The sequence below is a fragment of the Ictidomys tridecemlineatus genome, chromosome 15, assembly GCF_052094955.1.
Source record: "Ictidomys tridecemlineatus isolate mIctTri1 chromosome 15, mIctTri1.hap1, whole genome shotgun sequence".
Classification (NCBI taxonomy): domain Eukaryota; kingdom Metazoa; phylum Chordata; class Mammalia; order Rodentia; family Sciuridae; genus Ictidomys; species Ictidomys tridecemlineatus.
The window spans coordinates 16,354,306-16,366,882 of record NC_135491.1 but is presented as its reverse complement, the minus strand read 5'-3'; the positions used below and the strand labels follow the sequence as shown (position 1 = coordinate 16,366,882).

At 39.1% G+C, this 12,577-nt stretch overlaps 1 long non-coding RNA gene and 1 pseudogene across 1 annotated transcript; one reads left to right on the top strand and one right to left on the bottom strand.

The window, feature by feature from the left end:
* Positions 1-5,808: 5,808 nt before the first annotated feature.
* LOC144371038 (uncharacterized) lies at positions 5,809-7,322 on the bottom strand. The gene is made up of 2 exons (XR_013431201.1): positions 6,739-7,322; positions 5,809-5,957 (listed from the first exon to the last, which is right to left on the bottom strand). It is a non-coding gene; the product is annotated as an uncharacterized LOC144371038 (long non-coding RNA).
* A 3,227-nt stretch (positions 7,323-10,549) lies between these two features.
* On the top strand, positions 10,550-11,798 carry LOC144371024 (high mobility group protein B3 pseudogene; annotated as a pseudogene).
* Positions 11,799-12,577: the final 779 nt, after the last annotated feature.

Genomic DNA, 12,577 nt, shown 5'->3' with positions numbered 1-12,577 from the left:
TCCAAGGTCAGGGTCAGTGATTGGGTCCCCGGGGTCAGTGGTCAGGCACACCCCCACACGGATGGGCTCTCTCATCAGGAAAGGGCCGGGAAAAACTTCGACTTTTGCCAAAGTGCCTCAGACCCTTAACGGGAGCCACCCAATCACGTGTTAGAATGGCTTCCCACAACAGGTTATTTTAGCAACGGGTTGGAGCTGGGGCAGGTTCTTAATAGGGGTAGAAGAAGGGCTCTGAAGGAATTAACATTTCAATCCCTCCATTCTCTGGATTTGACCCTTGCCTATCTGCCTAATTCTGGCTCCATTCCCCCATGTAATTTTAGGACCTCCTTACTACTGTGGCTGCTTTCAGCTGAGAGGGGTTGACATGGGTGGAGCAAGAATGTATGTGACATTTTAAATGTAAACTATGGGAATGTGCTGTGATAGGGACTGATTTGTGGAAATGGAATAGGAATGTTTGTAACAGACCTTGGAATTCTACTCTGTGGTATAAGATTACAAACCACCTACTGTGTGCCATATGCCATTTGAGTTGTTGGGAGAGACACAGAGAAACTTTCAAACAATAGTGAATAGGCTGGGCTGTTGGCACATGTCTGTAATCCCAGCCTCTGGGGAGGCTGAGACAGGAGGATTGGGAGTTCAAAGCCTCAGCAAGAGCAAGGTACTAAGCAACTCAGTGAGACTCTGTCTCTAAATAATATACAAAATAGGGCTGGGGATGTGGCTCAGTAGTTGAGTGCCCCTGAATTTAATCCTTGATTACCCCCCAAAAAAATATTGAATAGAATATTAATGAGCTGAAGGGTAACTTCAAGAGACTTAATAGATGTGTAATTGGATAGTACATGGAAATATGGGTGTACACAAAAAAATAAAAAGCACTAGAAATGGCAACTATGTGGTAAAAAAGTAAGACATTGTTAAGTCTCTCCAAGAGATAAATTACGTTTAAACAAAAATAAAAACAATGTAATTTTGAGTTTATAAAATATATATAGAAACAATTTTTGTTAAAATAATAGCATTAAGGCCAAAAGAAGAGAAGTAAATAGAATTATTAACATTCTTCTATTCTGTGTAATATAATATAACTAAAACAGTTATTGGGTATTTGAAAGATGTACAGTATAAAATCTTTGAAAAAGATTAATAAAAGTCAATAAAAATACTAGCTATATCAGGAATGAAAAAAAATGACACCGGTCTACATCCTGTAGATATTAAAATAATTAGAGGAAATTACTAGCTTTACAACAATAACTAAAAAATTGGATAAAATGTATAAATTCTTGAGAAAATACAAGTTACTAAAATCAATAAAATCCAAAAAAGGGACTGGATACCATGGTACACAACTGTAATCTCAGCAATTCTGGAAGTGGAGGCAGCAGGATCACAGGTTCCAGACTAGCCTCAGCAACTTAGTGAGGCCCTAAGCAACTTAGTGCCAAAATATTAAAAAGGAGTCTCATGAGAGCTGGGGTTGTAAGTCAGTGGTAGAATGCTTGCCTGACATGTGTTCAGTCCTCAGCACCACATAAAAATAAATAAAATAAAAGTATTATGCCCATCTACAACTTAAAAAAGTCTCAAAGTATAAAATATCTTAGTCTCAAAATATAAAATAAAAAAGCGGAAGATGTAGCCCAGTGGCAAAGCACCCTAGGTTGAATTCCCAGTACCCAAAACATTTTTTTAATCTGATAAGTTAATCTATTATTTAAAAAAGAAAAAAAAATGGGCTGGGGTTAGAGCTCAGTGGTAGAGCACTTGCCTTGTACATGTGAGGCACTGGGTTTACTCTTCAGCACCACATAAAAACAAAATAAAGATACTGTGTCCATCTATAACTAAAAAATAAATAAATAAAGATTGAGGTTCTGGGAGGAATCTGTGATTTCCCCCTTATTAAAAAAAAAAAAAGAAGAAGAAAAGAAAAAACAGAGCTGGGAGTATAGAGTGCTTGCCTAGCATGCACGTGTACAAAGCACTAGGTTTACCCTGAGTACTGCAATAATAAAATAAAAGGAGAAAAAAGCCCCGACAAAGAAATACTAATAACCAGTGGGCTTTTACCATAAAGTATTGCAAGAAAGCAATAAAACCAGCCAGGTGTGGTGGCACACGCCTGTAGCCCAGGTACTCAGGAGGCTGTGGCAGCAGGATCACAAGTTTGGAGCCAGCCTGAACAACTTATATTCTGTCTCAAAATTCAAAACAAAAAGAATTGGGGGTGAATCCCACTGGTGGAATGCTACTCCTAACCCTTGGGTTCAATCCTCAGTAACACAACATAGACAGAAAAACAATAAAATTAATATTGTACACATTTTTTCAAAGATAGAAATACAGAAAGTACTTATTAACCCATTTTATGAAACCAGCATAATCTTGGTTAAAAACCTGAAAAGGACAATACAGGAAGATAAAATCATGGATCAATCTGTTTCATGAGCATGGATGCAAAAATATTTAATGGAGTGTTAACAAAATAAAAGCAGTGATATATAAAAAGGGTAATATATAATGACCAGTGTGATAGGTCATTATATATTGTGACCCCATTGTCTCACTCATAGAGTCACCCAGAGTCCTAGAGATGGATGTCCAGGAGACCCACAGGCCACTTACCAGTCTACTCATCACCTGCAGAACTAAGCTGCAGGAAGATCCTGTTCTTGCCCCAAAGCTCAAGGAATAGCCTCTATTCAGTTGGATGGAACTCAGCCTCAGTGGGCTCTGCCCCTGACTTGAATAGTAGTAAAGTGTTAGAGTTAACATTTGGAAAACCGATCAATCCAACACATTTCATTAATAGAAAAATAACCATTTTTATGTATGAAAAGGCATTTTACAAAACTCAACATTTTTTCTTCATTAAAACAAACTTTCAACATTCATAGAAGGGAACTTTATAACCTAACAAGGGCTGGGGCTGTAGCTCAGTGGCAGAGCGCTTGCCTAGCACATGTGAGGCACTGGGTTTGATCCTCAGCACTACATAAAAGTAAATAAATAAAATAAAGGCATGCCGTCTATTTACAACTACATTTTTTTTAATAACCTAACAAAAACATTACTAACATTACTCTTCCAAAAACTTCTTTTGAAATGTCAAATACTTATCATCTAACTAAAAATGTGCAAGACATTTATATTGAAATATCACAAAGTAATATTGATAAAAATTAATAATAAAAATGGAGGGATATACTCTGTTCATGAATTAGAAGATCCAATAATGTAAAGAGGTCAAATAGTATCAAATTATTTGTAAGAATCAATAAGATTTTCAGTGATTTAAAAATATGAATACATAACTGGATGCAGTGGTGCATGTCCATAATCTCAGAATCTCAACTCAGTAGGCTGAAGCGGGAAGATTGCAAGTTGGAGGCCAGCCTCAGCAATGTAGTGAGACCGTGTCTCAAAATAAAAAAATTAAAATGGCTCAGTGGCAGAGGGCCCTGGTTTCATTCTCCAGTATAAGAAAAAAATGAAAATATGTATATGCCTATAGAAATTGAGAAGCTGATTCTGGAATTCATATGGAAAAGCAAAGGACTAAGAATAGTGAAGGCAACTGAAGAATAATGACAAAGTTGGAGAACCTAACATAGTAAATAAGATGACCTATTTGTTATAATGTGTACAAACCAGCCAATGAAACAATAGAGAATCCAGAAACAGATGACACTTCTATGGTGTATTTGTTTTCTATTGCTGTGTAACAAATAACCAAAAGTTTGAGTTCTATAGATCAGAGTTTGGTCTCTCTCCTTCTAGTCTCACAAAGCTTAAAACCAAGCTTTCTGCCAGGCTAGGCTTTTATCTGGAGGCTCTCTGGACGCCTCCCCTGGGACGATGACTGTACTTTCACACTCACTGAGGTAGTCAGCAGGAATTTTTTTTTTTTTTTTTGTGCTGGGGATTGAATTTAGGCCCTTGCATATGCTAGGCAAGCATTGTACTACTGAGCCACATCTCCAGCCCCGCTCCCCTCAGCAGAATACATTTTCTTTTCTTTTGGTTTTAGAACTAGGTCTCTTGTCCACCTTTAGCTGCTCTCAGCTCCTACAGGCCATTTTTAGGTCCTTTTCCCTGAGACCCTTTCATCTTCAAGGCAGCAACGCTGTGTCAAGTCTCCCTATGATTCATGTCTCTGAATTCTCTTTTGCCATTAGCCAGGGATGATTTTTTTAAATAGTTGTAGATGGACAGCATGCCTTTATTTCATTTATTTATTTTACGTGATGCTGAGGATTGAACCCAGTGCCTCACACATGCTAGACAAGCACTCTGCCACTGAGCTATAGCCCCAGCCCAGCCAGGGATGATTTTTACTTCTAAAAAGTTCATGTAATTAGGTTAGCCTTACTCAGATAATCTTCTTATCATAGGTCAATTCATTGGTAGCCTTGTGTACACCTGCAAAATCCCTTTTGCTATGTAATATAACTAGATGCAGATCATAGAATTCTTCTTAGAATTCTGCTTAATTAGTATGGTTACTGGATTTATGACACAGACAACTTTGTGGTAAAGAAATGGTGAACTTTTCAATGGTGCCAAAGTCAATTGGATATCCAAATAAAAAAAATTATATATTGACCCCTACCTCACACAATTTAGAAAAATTTAATTTCAGATAGATTGCAGATATAATTTTAAGAGGTAAGTTAGGCAATCTTTGTAATATGGAAAATGCAAAAAAGATTTATTAAATAGGAAATAAAATCAGTAAATATAGGGAAGGTTAGTGAATTGGGCCATAATAAAACTAAGATATTCTCATCATCAAAAGATACCATTAAGACACTGGGGTGCACATCTGTAAACCCAGTGACATGGGAGGCTAAGGAAGAAGTGCAACTTCTAGACCAGCCTTACCAACTTAACAAAACCCTCAACAACCTAACAAGACCATCTGAACACTTTACAAAAAGATCTGGGAATGTGTCTCGGTGGTAAAGTGCCCCTGGGTTCAATCCTCAGTTTTTTGCATGCACATGCAAAAGACAGCTTGGGGATATAGCTCAGTGGTAGAGCACTGGCCTACCATGAGAGAGACCCTGGATTTGATCCTCAGTACCAAAAAAGACACCATTAAAAGACTGAAAAAGCAATTTTTAAAGAGAGAGAATATATTCCCAGAACATATATCTCAGAGGATTCTCACCCAGAATCTTTAAATAATTCATACAAATCAATAAGAAAAGTTACCCACAAGATACTCATACATTGCTGGTGGGACTCCAAATTGGTGCAACCACTCTGGAAAGCCGTATGGAGATTTCTAAGAAAACTTGGAATGGAATCACCATTTGACCTAGTCATCCCACTCCTAGGTTTATACCCAAAGGACTAAAAGCATCATACTACCATACTACAGTAACGCAACCACATCAATGTTTATAGCAGCTCAATTCACAATAGCTTAAACTATGGAAACAACTTAGGTGCCCTTCAATAGATGAATGGATCAACACTGTGGTACATATACACAATGGAATACTACTCAGCCGTAAAGAAGAATGAAATTATGGCATTTTCTAGTAAATGGATGGAACTGGAAAAATAAGCCAATCCCAAAGAATCAAAGGCCTTATGTTTTCTCTGATATGTGCAGGCTAATTCACAATGGGGGCAGGGAGAATAGAGGTATTTTGGACTAGACAGAAGTGAAGGGCAGGGGAGGAGATATGGGGGTAGGAATGATAGTAGAATGAATCAGACATTATTACCCTATGTACATATATGATTTCATGACCTGTGTAAATAAATCATGTACAACCAGACAAATGAGAAGTCATACTCCATTTATATATTATGTGTCAAAATGCATTCCATTGTCATATAGCTAATTAGAACAAATTAAAAATATATTTAGGGGCTGGGGTTGTGGCTCGGAAGTAGAGTGCTCGCCTGGCATGTGAGGCACTGGGTTCAGTCTTCAGCACCATATAAAAATAAAATAAAGGTATTGTGGCAACATACAACTAAATATATATATATATATATATATATATATATATATATATTAAAATATATTTTAAAAAGTTACCCACTAAGCAAATGAGCAAAAATTTAAAAGTACTCAATGATAAAACTATGTAAAGCTAATCAAGGGAATGCAAATTAAAACCAACTTGTAGGGCTGGGGTTGTGGCTCAGTGGTAGAGCACTCGCCTAGGGTTTGATCCTCAGTACCACGTAAATATAAAATAAAGATTGTGTCCACCTAAAACTAATAAATAAATATTTTTTTAAACCCAACTTGTAATAATACCACACAACCATCACATATGCCAAAAGGGATAATATCAGATGTTAGCAACCATAAAGGGTACCAGAATCCTTATACACTACTAATAGGAATTTTACTTGGTAGAACTATTCTTGGAAACTGTTAGACAGTATCTAGTGAAACTTGACATGTGGTCATGATATAGTAATCCACTCTTAGTAAATATCCCAGAGAAGTGAATACAATTTTGCCCAAATAATGTTGTGAAAATTAACAGTAACACTCAAATTCACAGTGTAATAATGCATTGATATGCTAATGGTTCCAATGAATTAAGCCTTTTAGCACCCTCCCTTTTTTTGTTACTAGGAATTGAACCGAGAGGTATTTTACCACTGAGCTAAATCCCCAACCCTTTTTATTTTTTGTTTTGAGACAGGGTCTTGCTATAATGCTTAGGATCTCAATAGGTTGTTGGGGCTGACCTTGAACTTGTGATCCTCCTGCCACTGTTATCACATGAAGAAGCCATGTTTAGTCTTCTAAAGGATGAGAGGCTACCTGGAAGAGAATAAAGAATCACCATAGTAACAGCTATGGAATGGTTTTAAAGAATTGGGGAAATCTTCAAAATAAACCCACGTATCCACTAATAAGGGATCATTTAAATAAACTATGACATATCTCTACAATGGAATATTATTCACTTATTTTTTATTAGAAGGAGATATTCTATCTACTTATGTGCAAAGAACTCCAGAATGTATTACTAATGTGAAAAGAAAGGAAGGTCCAAAAGAATGTATATAGTATCCCACCTTCTACATAAAATAGGAATGGCAGAGGTTGTAGCTCAGTGGTAGAGCACTTGCCTAGCACATGTAAGGCCTGGGTTCAATCCTCAGCAGCACATAAAAATAAATAAATAAAATAAAGATAATTTGTCCATCTACAACTAATTTTTTTTGGTAGCAAGGACTGAACTCAGGGGCATTATACCAGTGAGCCACATCCCCAGCCCTATTATGTATTATATTTTAGAGACAGGGTCTCACTGAGTTGCTTAGCACCTTGCTTTTTTTGAGGCTCACTTTGAACTTGTGATCCTCCAACCTTAGCCTCCCAAGCCACTGGGATTACATGCAAGTGCTCCACCATTCCGGGCTGCAACTAAAAAATGTTTTTTAAAAATAGGAATGGTAGAAAAGGGGCTGGGGATGTGGCTCAAGCGGTAGCGCATCGCCTGGCATGCGTGCGTCCCAGGTTCGATCCTCAGCACCACATACAAACAAAGATGTTGTGTCTACCGAAAAACTAAAAATAAATAATATTTTAAAAAAAGGAATGGTAGAAAAAATAAAGATATAATAGAAGAATCAGTTACATAGAGAGAAGAAAATTGTATTCCACCACTAGAATTAAGAAAGCATTAAGGGACTGGGGATGTGGCTCAAGCGGTAGCACACTCGCCTGGCATGCATGCGGCCCGGGTTCGATCCTCAGCACCACATACAAAGATGTTGTGTCCGCCAAATACTAAAAAATAAATATTAAAATTCTCTCTCTCCCTCTCTCTCACTGTCTCTCACTCTCTTTAAAAAAAAAAAAGAAAGCATTAAGCTTTTCTTCATGAAATAGAGCAGTGTAAAGAGGAAATGTAGTGATAAAATTAGAAAGATAATAGCTTTGCTTCTACCACCCATAGACAAAAAGCACCCCAGGAGTGAGGATATTCTTGTTTCCTATAGTACTTTGCTTCCCCCATCTTGATCCAGTTAAACCCACTGAATTTCTAGAGAACAATGAGCAAAAATAATCCTTGACTTTTGGACTTTTTTAAAAACTTTTTTTTTAGATGTTGATGGACATTATTTTATTCATTTAATTATAAGTGGTGCTGAGAATTGCACCCAGTGCCTCACCATGCTAGGCAAGCTCTCTGCCACCGAGCCACAACCCCAACCTATTTTGGACTTTTTTTTTATGGGGTCCTAGGGTGCAGGGCTCTCCCAACTAAGGGATTCAGGTGAATGTCTGGCTCAGAAACACTACCTTTTGGGAGTGGGGTACTGTCCTATTGGGTCTTGTGATGGCTCCTCTGACCTTAGGGGTCCATGAAAAAAAAGAGAGAGCACATGCTGAACCCTTTTATTGGAGAAGCCATTCAAATGAGGCAAGGGGTAGGAATACAAAGGAATAGGTGAGTGTAGCTCAACCCCAGTGGGCACGCGTATCGGAGCTGGGACAATGTCCAAGTCACTAGTAATTGGTCAGAATCCCCAGCGTCAGGAATTGAAGGTCATCTGCATCCAGAGCAGCTCCCGACAGGTCTTTGAATAGTAGTTGAAGCAAAATAAACTTTTACTCTCATGGATTCGGAGTAAATTTCCAGGGTATTTAACATTCCATTTTCTTACTGGGCCATAATAATTTCAGAAAGCAAATGTGTCTACTTTGCTTTTGAATGCCTCTAAAATCTCCTGACACAGGGCTTTGACCTTCCTAGATTTCTAATATTTGAGCTAGAGAATCCATTTTCAGAAATGAGACTATGGAAATAACTGTACGTATGCTGAAACATATATGTACAAGGGAAATTCCATAAATTAATTTTTTAATTTTTTGATACCAGGGATTGAATCCAGGGTGTTTAACCACTGAGCCATATCCCTAGTCTTTTTTATGTTTTATTTTGATATAGGGTTTTGCTAAGCTGCTGGGGCTGGCTTTGAACTTGTGATCCTCCTGCTTCAGTCTGTGGAGTTGCCCAGATTACAGGCATGTACCACTGTGCCCGGCCATAAAATATGATTTAGGACAATTAAAAAAAATGGAATCTGAAACACAAACTATGATATACCAGGAGGAATGTTCCTTAGCTTAAGAACAGTGCCCACAGCAAACTGGGTATAGGAAGGACAGGGAACAAACTCCTAAATGAATCACTATCTGCCACCAAGTTTAAAAATATAGGAAATGTCAGGTGGCTCTCATGGAGACAGCTAGCATGAGACTGGGGAGCGCTGAGCCACCCTTTGTACCCTGTGCTGCCCAGACTAGTCAAGATGGCTAAAGGTGACCCCAAGAAACCAAAGGGGGGCTGGGGATGTGGCTCAAGCGGTAGCGCGCTCGCCTGGCATGCGTGCGGCCCGGGTTCGATCCTCAGGACCACGTACAAAGATGTTGTGTCCGCCTATAACCAAAAAATAAATACTAAAGTTTTTTTTTTAAAAAAGAAAGAAACCAAAGGGCAAGATGTCTGCTTATGCTTTCTTTGTGCAGACTTTCAGAGAAGAACATAAGAAGAAAAACCCATGGGGGCTGGGGTTGTGGCTCAGTGGTAGAGCGCTGGCCTAGCCTGTGCGAGGTGCTGGGAAGAAGAAGAAGAGGAAGAGGAAGAGGAGGAGGAGGAAGCGGAGGAGGAAGAGGAAGAGGAAGAAGAGGAAGAGGAAGAAGAGGAAGAGGAGGAAGAGGAAGAGGAGGAAGAGGAAGAGGAAGAAGAGGAGGAGGAAGAGGAGGAAGAGGAGGAGGAGGAAGAAGAGGAAGAGGAGGAAGAAGAGGAAGAGGAGGAGGAAGAGGAAGAAGAGGAAGAGGAGGAAGAGGAAGAAGAGGAAGAGGAAGAGGAAGAAGAGGAGGAGGAAGAGGAGGAAGAGGAGGAGGAAGAGGAGGAAGAGGAGGAAGAAGAGGAAGAGGAGGAGGAAGAGGAAGAAGAGGAAGAGGAAGAAGAGGAGGAGGAAGAAGAGGAGGAGAAGGAGGAAGAAGAGGAAGAGGAAGAGGAGGAGGAAGAGGAGGAGGAAGAGGAAGAGGAGGAGGAAGAGGAAGAAGAGGAAGAGGAAGAAGAGGAAGAGGAAAAGGAAGAGGAGGAAGAGGAAGAAGAGGAAGAGGAGGAAGAAGAGGAAGAAGAGGAAGAGGAGGAAGAGGAAAAGGAAGAGGAGGAAGAAGAGGAAGAGGAAGAAGAGGAAGAGGAGGAGGAAGAGGAAGAAGAGGAAGAGGAAGAAGAGGAAGAGGAAGAGGAAGAAGAGGAAGAGGAAAAGGAAGAGGAGGAAGAAGAGGAAGAGGAAGAAGAGGAAGAGGAGGAGGAAGAGGAAGAAGAGGAAGAGGAAGAAGAGGAAGAGGAAAAGGAAGAGGAGGAAGAAGAGGAAGAAGAGGAAGAGGAAAAGGAAGAGGAGGAAGAAGAGGAAGAGGAAGAAGAGGAAGAGGAAGAAGAGGAAGAGGAGGAAGAAGAAGAAGGAAAATCCAGAAGTTCCTGTCAATGTTGTAGAATTTTCCAAGTAGTACTCTGAGAGGTGGAAAACAATGTCTGGGAAAGAGAAATCAAAATTTTATGAAATGGCAAAGGTGGATAAAGTATGCTATAATCGGGAAATGAAGGATCATGAACCAGCTAAGGGAGGCAAGAAGAAAAAGGACTCTAAAGCCTCCAAAAGACCACCGTCTGGATTCTTCCTGTTCTGTTCAGAATTCCGCCCCAAGATCAAGTCCACAAATCCTGGTATTTCCATTGGAGATGTGTCAAAAAAGCTGGGTGAGATGTGGAATAACAGCGAAAAGCAGCCATACATCACTAAGGCCGCAAAGCTGAAGGAGAAATACAAGATGGATGTTGCTGACTATAAGTCTAAAGGAAAGTTTGATGGCTCAAAGGGTCCTGCTAAAGTTGCCTGGAAAAAAGTGTAAGAGGAGGAGAAGGAGGATGAATAAAAAACTGTTTATCCATCTCCTTGTGAATACCTTAGAGTAGGGGAGCACCGTGATTGACACATCTTATGTGAGATGTGTCTGTTACTCTCATTAGGTTTAATTACAGAATTTGATCATGATAGTAGTCTCTCAAAGTGCTCTAGAAATTGTCAGTGGTTTACATGAAGTGGCTCTGGGGTCCAGAGCACCCTAAAACTGTATCAAAGTTGTACATATTTCCAAACATTTTTAAAATGAAAAGGCACTCTCAGGTTCTCCTCACTCTATGCATTTTGCTGTTGGCGTGACAAGGCATTTGAAGATGTTTCTGGCACTTTTAAAAAAATTTGTAAGGTTGTGTTAACTATATGGTTATTGGCTAGAAGTCCTCAGTTATCAACTGTACATATCTATAGTCTGTAAAAAGAACAAAACAACCAAGACAAACTCTTAATGCTCCTTGCCTAGCATTGAGGCTATGCGGGAAGATGCCTTTTGGAGGGGCCGTAGCTCAGGATGTGCACTGTGAGGCTGGACCTGTTGACACTGTGGTGGGCATCCATTTAGCTTCACGTTGTTCTATTTTTGTATGTAGTGATATAGCATTCTGCTGCCTTTGTTAGTTGTAGAAAAGGGGGGGGGGGCTCAGCTGGCATGAGAAGTATTTAAATTTTTTTAGTTAAGTACAGTAGATTTTAAACTTTGTTTTCAAACTGTAGAACTCTTCATTGTCAGCAAAGAGCCACTACATCAATGAAAGTTCAAGAACCTTCTGTACTTAAATGCAATTTGCAATGTTATGTTATTTTTTTGTATGTTTAGAATGCTGAAATGTTTTTGAAGTTAAATAAACAATATTACATTTTTAAAAATATAGGAAGTGTTATGTCCTGAAATACAAGCAGGTCTTAATGGTATTAATTTAATTAAAAAATGAAACAGAAAAATAGGAAACACTAACACTTTTCTTGGAGAAAAGCAGAACTGAGGAAGGAAGTAGGAGTCATGAGACACCAGGTCTTCACTTATAACTGTCCCACAGAACAACTCAGACGGTGTGCTCCACATCCAACCACCTGCATTAAAAGAGAGATTAAATCCATTTTGTTCCTTATTGTGAAAGAGAAAGGTCAGGCTCTCTACTCTGTGGGACTCCATTCTTCCCCAAGTTCACAGCAGCATACTGAGGAGCACTTTGGACTGGAAGTACTGTATGTTCTAAAGTTCATTAGGAGTTCCAGTGTAAAATCTCGATTGGGGGAAATGAGAATTCCTGATATTTGAGCCTCTTTTCTTCTCAAAAAGCCTACTTTGCGTTTTTGACTGAGGTCTAAACTTCTGATTTGATCTAAACTCCTGATGAGATCTGTAAATCTTTGGCCTCAGATAAAAACTGTTATACTTGAACTGTCACTCTTGGAAACAACTTTACCCGAATGAACCCTTTCAATTCTCACTGAAATCCTTTGAGGGAGTTACTATTTTCTCTTAATTGAGACTGTTAAGAACAAAGGCAGAGAATTTAACCAGTTAGTCCAAAGTCACACTGCTGGTAAATGGCTGAGTCTGTTTAGAATCCAAATAGTCTGGTGACACTACTCCATCAATCATGCACAATTTCAGGTCATCAGTCCAGTAACACTG